This window comes from Dermochelys coriacea, chromosome 15 (genome assembly GCF_009764565.3).
Source record: "Dermochelys coriacea isolate rDerCor1 chromosome 15, rDerCor1.pri.v4, whole genome shotgun sequence".
Taxonomy (NCBI): Eukaryota; Metazoa; Chordata; order Testudines; family Dermochelyidae; genus Dermochelys; species Dermochelys coriacea.
The window spans coordinates 3,137,559-3,147,707 of NC_050082.1; positions in this window are offsets into that span (position 1 = coordinate 3,137,559).

Here is a 10,149-nt window from a genome sequence, read left to right on the forward strand (position 1 = left end):
GACGTGTTGGGAGCCGCTCGGCCAAGCCCCAGCTCTGGCCCTTCGCGTTTTCTTCTCACGTGCCGTGGGCGTGGGCCGGCAGCAGGTGGGCTCCGTGCTGCCCAAGGGGGCCCGAGTGCGGCACTTGGCACGTGTGAAGTCGAGCAGCTGTGCCAGCGTCTGCAGGGTGAGGGTCTCAAGCAGGAGGCTGCAGAGGCGATGGCTGGCAGGGATTTCCTTACACTCCCCCGAATTTTCCCAACGCTTCACCCGCCCCCCAGTTTTGCGAATTAGTTACATGCAGTGTTGCCAATGTAGGGACCGTTTGGAAATTTGAATTGAAACTGGAACGTTAATACGCACTTTAAAAGCATATACGGTGTATGATAAATTACGTGTGTCTGAAAAAGTATCACAGATTTGAAAAGTATGAACGTGGACTAGCTTCCTTGTACAGCTGTTGTTTTTATGACCATGTCAGTGCATTCATTTCGGTGCTGTTGGCCAACCTAATACTTTCAAATGATGATTTGTAAGCAAAGTCTAAATGATCTTTCCCTGACCGCTAGTGATGAGGAGGGAAAGGCATCGGGACCAGATTGTATTTACATTCACACCTGATTACCTAGGTAACCAGCAAACAGAGCTGTGTTGCTCAAGTGATAGATTTTGGCTGGGATTGGGTTACAAATCACTTGAATGCAGGGGTAAAGAAATGTTGTTATTCTTATTGTCTGAGTAAAGGGCAGTAGAACTGTATTTAGCCTGTGGTGATTGAGGGCACCAAGAGAGAAGGTGGGGACGGGTGTTTTGCTTGATGGTCTGCCTGAGTCTCAAGTACTATTAGACCTGCCCCTCTCCACTGTTTAAAGACAGAACTGATTAGGCTCCATAGATAATCTTCTGTTCTGTTAAGTGACCACTACAGCTGAAATCATTGATAATCGGATCTAAGCACTTAGACCTGATTTGGGACAGTGTTCCTGTGGAAGAGACGGCCCAGTCTGCACTAGCAGTGAGGTTCCCGTACTGAGAGCTCAGCTGAAATCACTAAGAGCTGGTGGAACCTCAAGAGACCAACTCACAGAGGTCTCAGTGGCAAGTGGCAGCAGAAGGTGACGGTGCAGGGCCATTGGCAAAAGAGCGATGGAGTGAACAAACAATAGTGGCCAGAGTGAACAGGGAGCAGCTGGAGGAAAGAGCAAGGTGTCTTCTTGCCCCCACCTGGGAGGTGAACTCATGTGAAAGCACCTCTGAACTCGGAGTCTCCACTGACCAAGGACAACACCAGTGAGCGTTAATGAGGCTGTTAAGAACACTGGAGACACAACACAGTTCATGTGAACATACATGGCTGTGGCATCATACTTTCTATTTAAGCAAGAGATACTACACACTGCAAACTGGAGGCCAATATTAAGTTCATTGTCACTTGTTCATCCTGAAGTTGAACACTGGTTCTGAACAAGATAAATGCTCGCTATCTTTCTTCAGGAAACTCAGCTGACTGGCTAAATGCATGTGGTGCAACAGTGAAACACTCAACAGTTGAAAAAGTGAAGAACTCTCTCACCACATTCAAAAAATTTGCATACATGGCTGATGAATGCACCGATGCAAATGGGCATCAAGTATTAAGTCATTGTGTATATTATCTTGATGTCAGTAGTAGGCCAGTAGATGCATTTCTAGATGTTCAAGTTATAGAAGACACATCGGCTGCATCTGTGATAACCCACCTCTTACAAGAGTTAAATGCTTGTCAATGGGACCCCAGACATATGGCTGCTTGTGCATTTGATGGAGCTGCAGCCTTCTCTGGAAGACATGATGGAGTACAAGCTTTGCTCAGAGAAAAGTGTAACCCTAGTCTCTCCTATACACACTGCGGAGGCCATCTACTCCAACTAGTGCTGGTACGAGCCGCAAACTCTTCAGAAGACATTAAAACAGTCATAAATTTAATGTCTTCATTATATTCTTTTTTTCAGCCAGAGTCCAAAAAGACTGAATGTCTTGGAAAATATAGAAGATACACTGGGACTGAAGTTCAAATTAGTCCAACCTGGGAAAACCCTCTGGCTTTCTCATGAGCGATCCTTGTGTAAGCGGGGGAATAGTCCCGCTATTGTGGGGAACTTTCCTGGCTTCTGCACTACCCCAATGCAGTGGGCTAGAGCGAAAGGATCTGAGTCCTCGCTCCACTTCTTTACCCAGTGGCCTCCCTGCCCTTGAGGACTCCCCTTCCACTCTTCTGTCTGGCAGAGTCCTCGTAACCCCAACAAGGCGGGGCCCAGGATTCCTGGGGGGCTCGACCCCCAACCCTGCTATGGTCACCTAGGACAGGGGCTAGGGTGTTCCCACTCCGGGGTACTCTCTCTGCACTGGGCACTTCTCTGACCCACTGACCATTACATACAAGTTAAAGCAAATGCAAGTTATTTAATCAACAATTAAGTTTAAAAAGAATAAGGAAAAATGGGAAAAGTTAAAGGAAACACATCACCCCGCTCTGTGGCAGGGATCATCACAAACAGTGTCTATGGAATGTCAGGGCAGTTCACAGTCTGTTCCTTGTAAGTCCCAGGCTGCCTTCTCCGGCCCTGGCTGTGCTGCAGGGATGCTGTGGGTTGGACACTTCCTCTCGTAGTGGCCACATGCTCTCAGGCTCTAAGTGGTAGGACCCTTCTTCCCAGTGTCGCCCCTGCCCTGTTGGGGTTACGATCCAAGCCTGGCCTGCAGAGCCTCTTGGCTGAGGCGACTCCCTTTGCTGCGCCCGCTGCCCAGGGTCCCCCTCGGTCTCCCCAGCTCCTCACCACACCCAGCTCTCTACTGCTCCAGCCCCAGCTCCACCATTCGGTCTCAGCACTGCTGCTGCTGCTCTGCCTCCAGCCACCTGGGCTGCTTCTTTGGCCCTTCTGCCCCTGGTTGCTACAGCTCTGCTCCCAGGACAGGTCTGCTCTGCAGGCTGCTTCTGTGACTCTGCTCCCAGCACTGACCTGCTTCCTGGGCTGCTTTTCTGGCCCCTCTGGCTCTGGTTGCTGCAGCTCTGCTCCCAGGGCAAGTCTGCTCTCTCTGGGCTGTGCCTCTAGCTTTGGGGCTGCAGCTCTGCTCCCAGGACAGGGTGTCCTCTCTCTGGGCTGCTTTTCTGGTCCCTCTGGATCTAGCACAGCTCTGCTCCCCAGCTTAGCTTGGGCCCCTGCTTTCTCCTTAACTCGGCCCCACTCTGTCTGACCCAGGCAAATCCAGCTCACACGGAGGAGGGGACCTCCCTGGCCTCCTGACTCTCTGATTAGCCTGCCCACCCTGTCATTCAGGCTGACCTTGAGCATTGGCCTCTCCACATTGTTCCTGGGGGCTATCAGTCTCAGGGTCCTGATTCCCCATTGGCCCTTCCCCCATTTTAGTACTGGGAGCTAGCTAACCAAAACACCCCCACTGAATGTTAGTAAGGGGGCAACAGTCCCCTTACACTTGGCTGTTGCCTTGAAATTACTCCAGCTATTATTACTGGCTTTGGAAAATATCTACCAAGATGGGATGGATCTAAGTAGTGAGGCTGGTGGATTATTTTTGCTACTACGTTCAGAGAAGACTATTGCCATTCTCTCTCTTGTTAGTATACTGTTGAAACCACTTGGGTCATTAAACAGTGCTATCCAGGCATCTGCTACAACAGTAGTAGATCTTTGTCCAGCAATAGAAGCTACATTTGGTTCAATCAGAGAGCTATCCATTGAAAAAGTACTGGAAGAAGCAAAGACTTCAGTCCAGAAGTTGACTAATGAAGGCATTTATATTGAATCCTTAAGTGAAGAGGACAAGAAATGTTTAAGACAACTGAAAAAGTACACAGACTTGATTCTTAAATATCTACAACAGCGACTTCTAGATTCTACTTGGCCTCTACGTAGCTTTTACAGATCCCTACCTTATAAAACACCAACAGTTGAGTGGAGTGAGGAACTACCAGCAATGGGGCTTCCATGTGCTCAGGACAGAATAGAGAATTTGAACACACAGTGGAATATCACACGACAAATGAATGAATATTTGACTTCTTTTTTATCATCACTAGTGGCTCAATCAGATCTTTGTGCTGTTTCCTGGGATGAAAGAAGTAGGAATTCATCTCTTGCTACTCCCAGTCACAACAGCTACAGTTGAGCGTTCTTTTTTTTATCATTGAATAGAATTTTGTGTTCTGAAAGAAGTGGCCTTCTGCCTGATCATGTGAATGAACTAATAAGTTTATCAATTGAAGGAATGGAAGTACCGGACACACGAGAAGCCACCAAAGATGAATGCATTGCATTCAAGAAGTTCATTAACAGAGTTGTGAAAAATTATAATAAGAAACCAAGAAGGATGTAGATGTAGTGTTTCATAGAAGGCTTGTGTAGCCAATTTTAATGTGTGATGATTTTAAGACATGAGTTAAATCTAATAAAATGGTCATGAAACATTTTTCAGTTTTTACTGTGGTGCCATACAGCCCATCTTCACCCTCACAGTCTCACCCCTCATCAGCTCTGACCCCCCCCATGAAAATTTGAAACCCTCCCCCTCCCCATTTCAAGTCCTGGGAAAAACACTAGGTTTGATAAGCAAACACCATTTGTAGTTTCGCGTTTACAACCCAGTAGGGGTGCTCAGTTCACCTGCATGCACTAAAATGACTAGTCTAGCTTGTATTTCTTTATTTGAATTCAATCATAGAAAAGAGGGCTAGAAACCAGCTTTGGCCCCCTGACAACAATTAAATACACATCCCTATCAGGTATCACCCTGCCGCACCACACCATATAGTATCATCCCAGCCAATCAGTGTAGCAGCAAAATCATCCCTCATTTCACTCTGCCCTGGCCTCACTCCTTTAGCTCTCCTCAGAAATTACATCTGTATGATAAAGTATGGTCGTGCTTTTTGTGCCAGGCTTCTGGTGGTTTATGGATGGCCAGACTGATCACGCAATGGGGACAGGGCAGGGCTGTCAAAATTTCATAGTTTGTTTTTAAGATAAGAAGGGACCATCATGATCACCTAGTCTGACCTTCTATGTAGCAAAGGCCAGAGAATTTAACTCCGTGATTTCTGCATCAAAAGGCTATAATGTCAGGTTGAGATTGGCTATCTTTTTCAAGATATATGCACTCACCTCCCTCAAACCAAGCCTCTAATCCCCATCCCAAACCTTCTGTGAAAACAGAAGAGCCCAGAAGGTGCCGTCACTGCAATTCCACTGATCCCCTGAGGATTACATGCCCTGTGCTGGGAGGGAGCAAATAGCCCATGTTAATACTGCTCTCCTCAGCACAGAAGCCTCTCAAGTCCCTGACACTTATACTGGTTTTGTGGGATTAGCATCTGCAGAACCAGACATGGAGCACATAAAGTTTAAGATTAATGGCAGGGAATACTTAGGACGGGGAGATAGAGGTGTAGAGAATTCTGTGATTAAGCTGAACGTTATTCAACAAGTGGCAAAGAGGCCTGTGGCACCTTATAGACTAACAGATGTATTGGAGCTGTGTTGTTTAGATGTTGCTTGTAATTATTAGAATTAGGAGCACTGGCTGCTGGGAGTCTGAAAGGAAAGAAACAGGAAGCGGGGGGGGGGGAGGAGTTGAGAGGCTGGGAGAAAGCTACAAAGGGTGCAGCAGCAGCTTGGTAAAGAGGTTTCCACTTTGAAAATAAAGTCCTCTTGAAGCTTGTTAGTACCTTGCCTGGTTGATACAACATTTTGGTGACGAGGATGGATCTTCTGCCTCTGAACCCATCTGAATCCTCTCTGCAAAACCCAGTTTATTGCTTTTACTACCTGAGTCCATATGTTTGAGACTTGTCTGCTTGCAATCAGTACTACAGAGATTTCTGAAGTAAGAAAGCATGCTCTGCTAAGCCACTGCCTCGGAGCAGAAGGGCAGCATATATTTTACACTTTTCCCCTCGCAGATGATAAATATGAGACTGCACTCACTGCATTAAAGAATGTTTTTGTGCCAAAAGTGAATGTAGTAGTTAATTGCTACAGATTTCACCAGCGTGAGCAGAAACCAGGGGAAACTATAATGCAGTATATTGCTTCCCTGAGGAGTCTGATTGTAATTTGTGACTTTGGGAACATGGCAGATGAGATGGTTAAAGACCAGCTCATTGAGAAAACAACCATGCTTCATGCAAGAGAACGCTTACTTCTAGAACCACAACTTACGCTAGCAAAAGCAATAACCATTGCTACTCAGATTGAATCAGTGACAGCTGAAGCCAAAATAATGAGCATGGATACAGGAGGCACAGTCCAGGCTATGACTCCTTTGCAGAAAAGTTCACTATTGCTGCAGACACATGATTGCAAGAGGAAAACTAATGAAAAACCACCGAATCAGCAAATTCAAAATACAGAACAAGCATGTTTTTGCTGTGGATCCCCACAACACCTTGCAAGCTACACAGAATGTCCAGCAAAAGTACCTCAGTGCAATCATTGCAAAAAGATTGGGCATTTTGCTAAAGTATGTCGCAGTAACCAGTTCAATCAACAGATGCATGCAGTTACAATACCAGATGTTACTGTGCTGAGCGTGGACAAAATCACTACTGCACATATTCCAGAACGAATAAAGTGCACTGTAAAAGTTTCTGCCATGCTCTCAGGCAAAATACTCTATTCAACTAATGTTGGACACTAGCTCAGCAGTACTATACTACCTGATTCCATCTATCTGCATTACTTTAAAGATGTGCCTCTTACTGAACCCAAACTTTACTTGGTGTGCTATTTGAAAAACCATATTCCAGTACATGGCTGCCTGCCAGTAATAGTTACTTTTGGTGATTGCTGTGTAACTGCAGAGTTCTACATTGTCCACAAAGGCATTCCTATCCTTGGCAGAGATTTATTAGCTGCTTTAAATCTCAGGAAGTAAAGGAGTACTTGTGGCACCTTAGAGACTAACAAATTTATTTGAGCATAAGCTTTCGTGAACTGTAGCTCACGAAAGCTTATGCTCAAATAAATTTGTTAGTCTCTAAGGTGCCACAAGTACTTCTTTTCTTTTTGCAAATACAGACTAACACGGCTGCTACTCTGAAATTAAATCTCAGGGTAGTTAATGGATGAATTGATTTTCTTCAGCAAAGCACGCTTGCGGTACACACTCCAGTTTCAGCTGGGACCCAACACTAGGTTGAGGAGAAATTCGGCTGTGCTTATGGGTTTCTGCATTAAGTTAAAATGCAAAATAATGTGATGCCTGTACGACAGAAGTTACGGTGCTTACCATTTTCAGTCAGGGAAGCTGTTTCAGAGGAACTTAGAAAACTTGTTCAAAAGGACATTATTGAAGAGGTTGACTCCTCGGAATGGGTTTCACCTATAGTAGTGACGCAGAAGAAGGGTGGAGGCATTCGTCTTTGTGTGGACTTAAGGAATCCAAATAAAGCTATTGTGATTGACAGCCATCCTCTTCCTCACATAGAAGAGGTATTTGCAGAACTCCATGGAGCAAAGATGTTTTCTACTCTTGATTTGCAGACCGCATACTATCAGGTTATGTTGCATGAAGATAGCAGAGACCTCACAGCATTTATTACACATGAGGAACTATTTTGTTTTAAACCTGTTCCATGCAGTCTCGCATCTGCCCCAAGTGCCTTTCAAAAAATGATGTCATTGATTCTGAAGAATCAACATGGAGTTCAGTGCAATCTGGATGATATTATTGTGTTTGGAAATACTTCTGAGGAGCATAACAATAACATACAGTCTGCATTAAACTCCATCAGCACAGCAGGCCTCCAGCTCAATAGGTCTAAATGCAAATTTAGACAAACTGAATTCTCCTTTCTGGGGCATACAATTTCACAGGCTGGACTAAAACCTGATCCAGATCATATCCTGGCAATTTCAAATGCTCCTCCTCCAACGGATTTGCAAACCTTATGTTCCTTCTTAGGTCTTACCTCCTGGTATGCAAAATTCAGTCCCAATTATGCTTCTGTAATTGAACCATTACGGGAAATACTACGGAGAAGTTCAACCTTAGTGTGGACAACGGATGCAGAAGCTAGTTTTGAAACAGTGAAAGACTTGATTGCACATAGTCCAGTACTTACAATTGTGGACAATGCAGGAGTGAATAGTGCAACTACTGATGCTTCTGATTATGGACTTGGGGCTTTCTTCCCACAACTTCATGAGAACAACACAGAGAGGACTGTTGCATTTCCTTAAAGGACACTAAGTAATGCTGAGAGAAAATATTCTACAGTCAAAAAAGAAGCACTTGCTAGTGTCTGGACTACTGAAAAATGGAGAAGTTACCCATGGGGCCGCACATTCAAGTTGCGCACAGATCACAGCCCTTTGACGACGTTGCTCACCACGAAAGGACTGGGAAAAGCAGGATACCGTATTGCTCAATGGTCTGCAAGACTACTCTCTTTCAATTATGAACTGGAATATAAGTCTGGAAACCAAAATGTGGTCTCTGATTGCCTTTCTCGTCTGCCTTTGCCTTCAACATATGGTCCACTGGAGGATGAGGATGTAGTGGTTGTGTTTATTACAAGCACTCTCACTGCAGTTACAAGAGAACAATTTCAAGCTGCTTGTTCAGCGTGTCCAATTCAACAAAAACTACGGGAACTTCTGACAAAGAGATGGTCCAGTCACCCTAAGGTATGCTAAGGGCTGCATTAAGGAGGCTGTGTTGGTGAGTATCTGAGTGTCTGTTGTGGGGACAGTTTGACAGTTTGACCGTGTGCTTGATTGGTGGTTTGAAAAGTGTGAATTGGGAGTGCTTTGTTCCAGGTGAGCCTTGAGTGGGCCTGACTGTTATAAAAAGCCATTCAGCTGTGAACCAGCTGAGCAGCGAACAGCAGAGAGGCTAACGGAGAGAGTTTGCCCGGGGAGAGCCCACTGAGGCTTACATCTTGCAGGCTTCTCTGAGCAGTTACTACAACTCTTGAGGAAGCTCATAGAAGGATGGTAATATGGATGGGGAGTGTTCATCTGTTGTGACCTGCACTGGACGTGCCATGTTTGTCTTTCTTCCACAGGACAGAAGCAACTTTGTCTGTACAAAGTGCAAGCTGGTCTCCATATTGGAAGAGACGGTTCAAGGTCTGGAGAAACAGGTATCGACCCTGCGTTGCATAAGAGAAACTGAAGATTTCCTGGACAGACATCAGGATATGCTTCTAAAGACACAACATTCTGAAGATTCAGAGCAGGCTGCACAGCGGGGACAGGAGGACAGTGAAGAAATTTGGCAGCATGTGACCTCCAGAAGAAGAAAGGGGAGCATCCATGTACCAGCAACACAGATACAGGTACATGATACACATCAAGGAATTTTAATGTTCTTTCCACAGGTACTAATGCAGAGAGTGGACTAGATGACACATCTGAGGGAAGGGAACAGAAGGAGACTCCACCGATTGGAAGGCATGAGATGCACTGTCCTAGGGTTGGGGGTTCCATGACCACTGCTCCCAAGAGAAAGAGGCAGGTGGTAGTGGTCGGGGACTCTCTCCTCAGGGGGACTGAGTCATCTATCTGCTGCCCTGACTGGGAAAACTGAGAAGTCTGCTGCTTGCCAGGAGCTAGGATTCACGTTGTGATGGAGAGACTACCGAGACTCATCAAGCCCTCGGATTGCTACCCCTTCCTGCTTCTCCATGTGGGCACCAATGATACTGCCAAGAATGACCTTGAGCGGATCACTGCGGACTACGTGGCTCTGGGAAGAAGGATAAAGGAGTTTGAGGTGCAAGTGGTCTTCTCCTCCATCCTCCCTGTGGAAGGAAAAGGCCTGGGTAGAGATCGTCAAATCATGGAAGTCAATGAATGGCTACGCAGGTGGTGTCGGAGAGAAGGCTTTGAATTCTTTGACCATGGGATGGTGTTCCAAGAAGGAGGAGTGCTAGGCAGAGACAGGCTCCACCTAACGAAGAGAGGGAAGAGCATCTTCGCAAGCAGGCTGGCTAACCTAGTGAGGAGGGCTTTAAATTAGGTTCACTGGGGGAAGGAGACCAAAGCCCTGAGGTAAGTGGGATACCAGGAGGAAGCACAAGCAGGAGGGCACGAGAGGGGAGGGCTCCTGCCTCATACTGAGAAAGAGGGATGATCAGCAAGTTATCTCAAGTGCCTATACACAAATGCA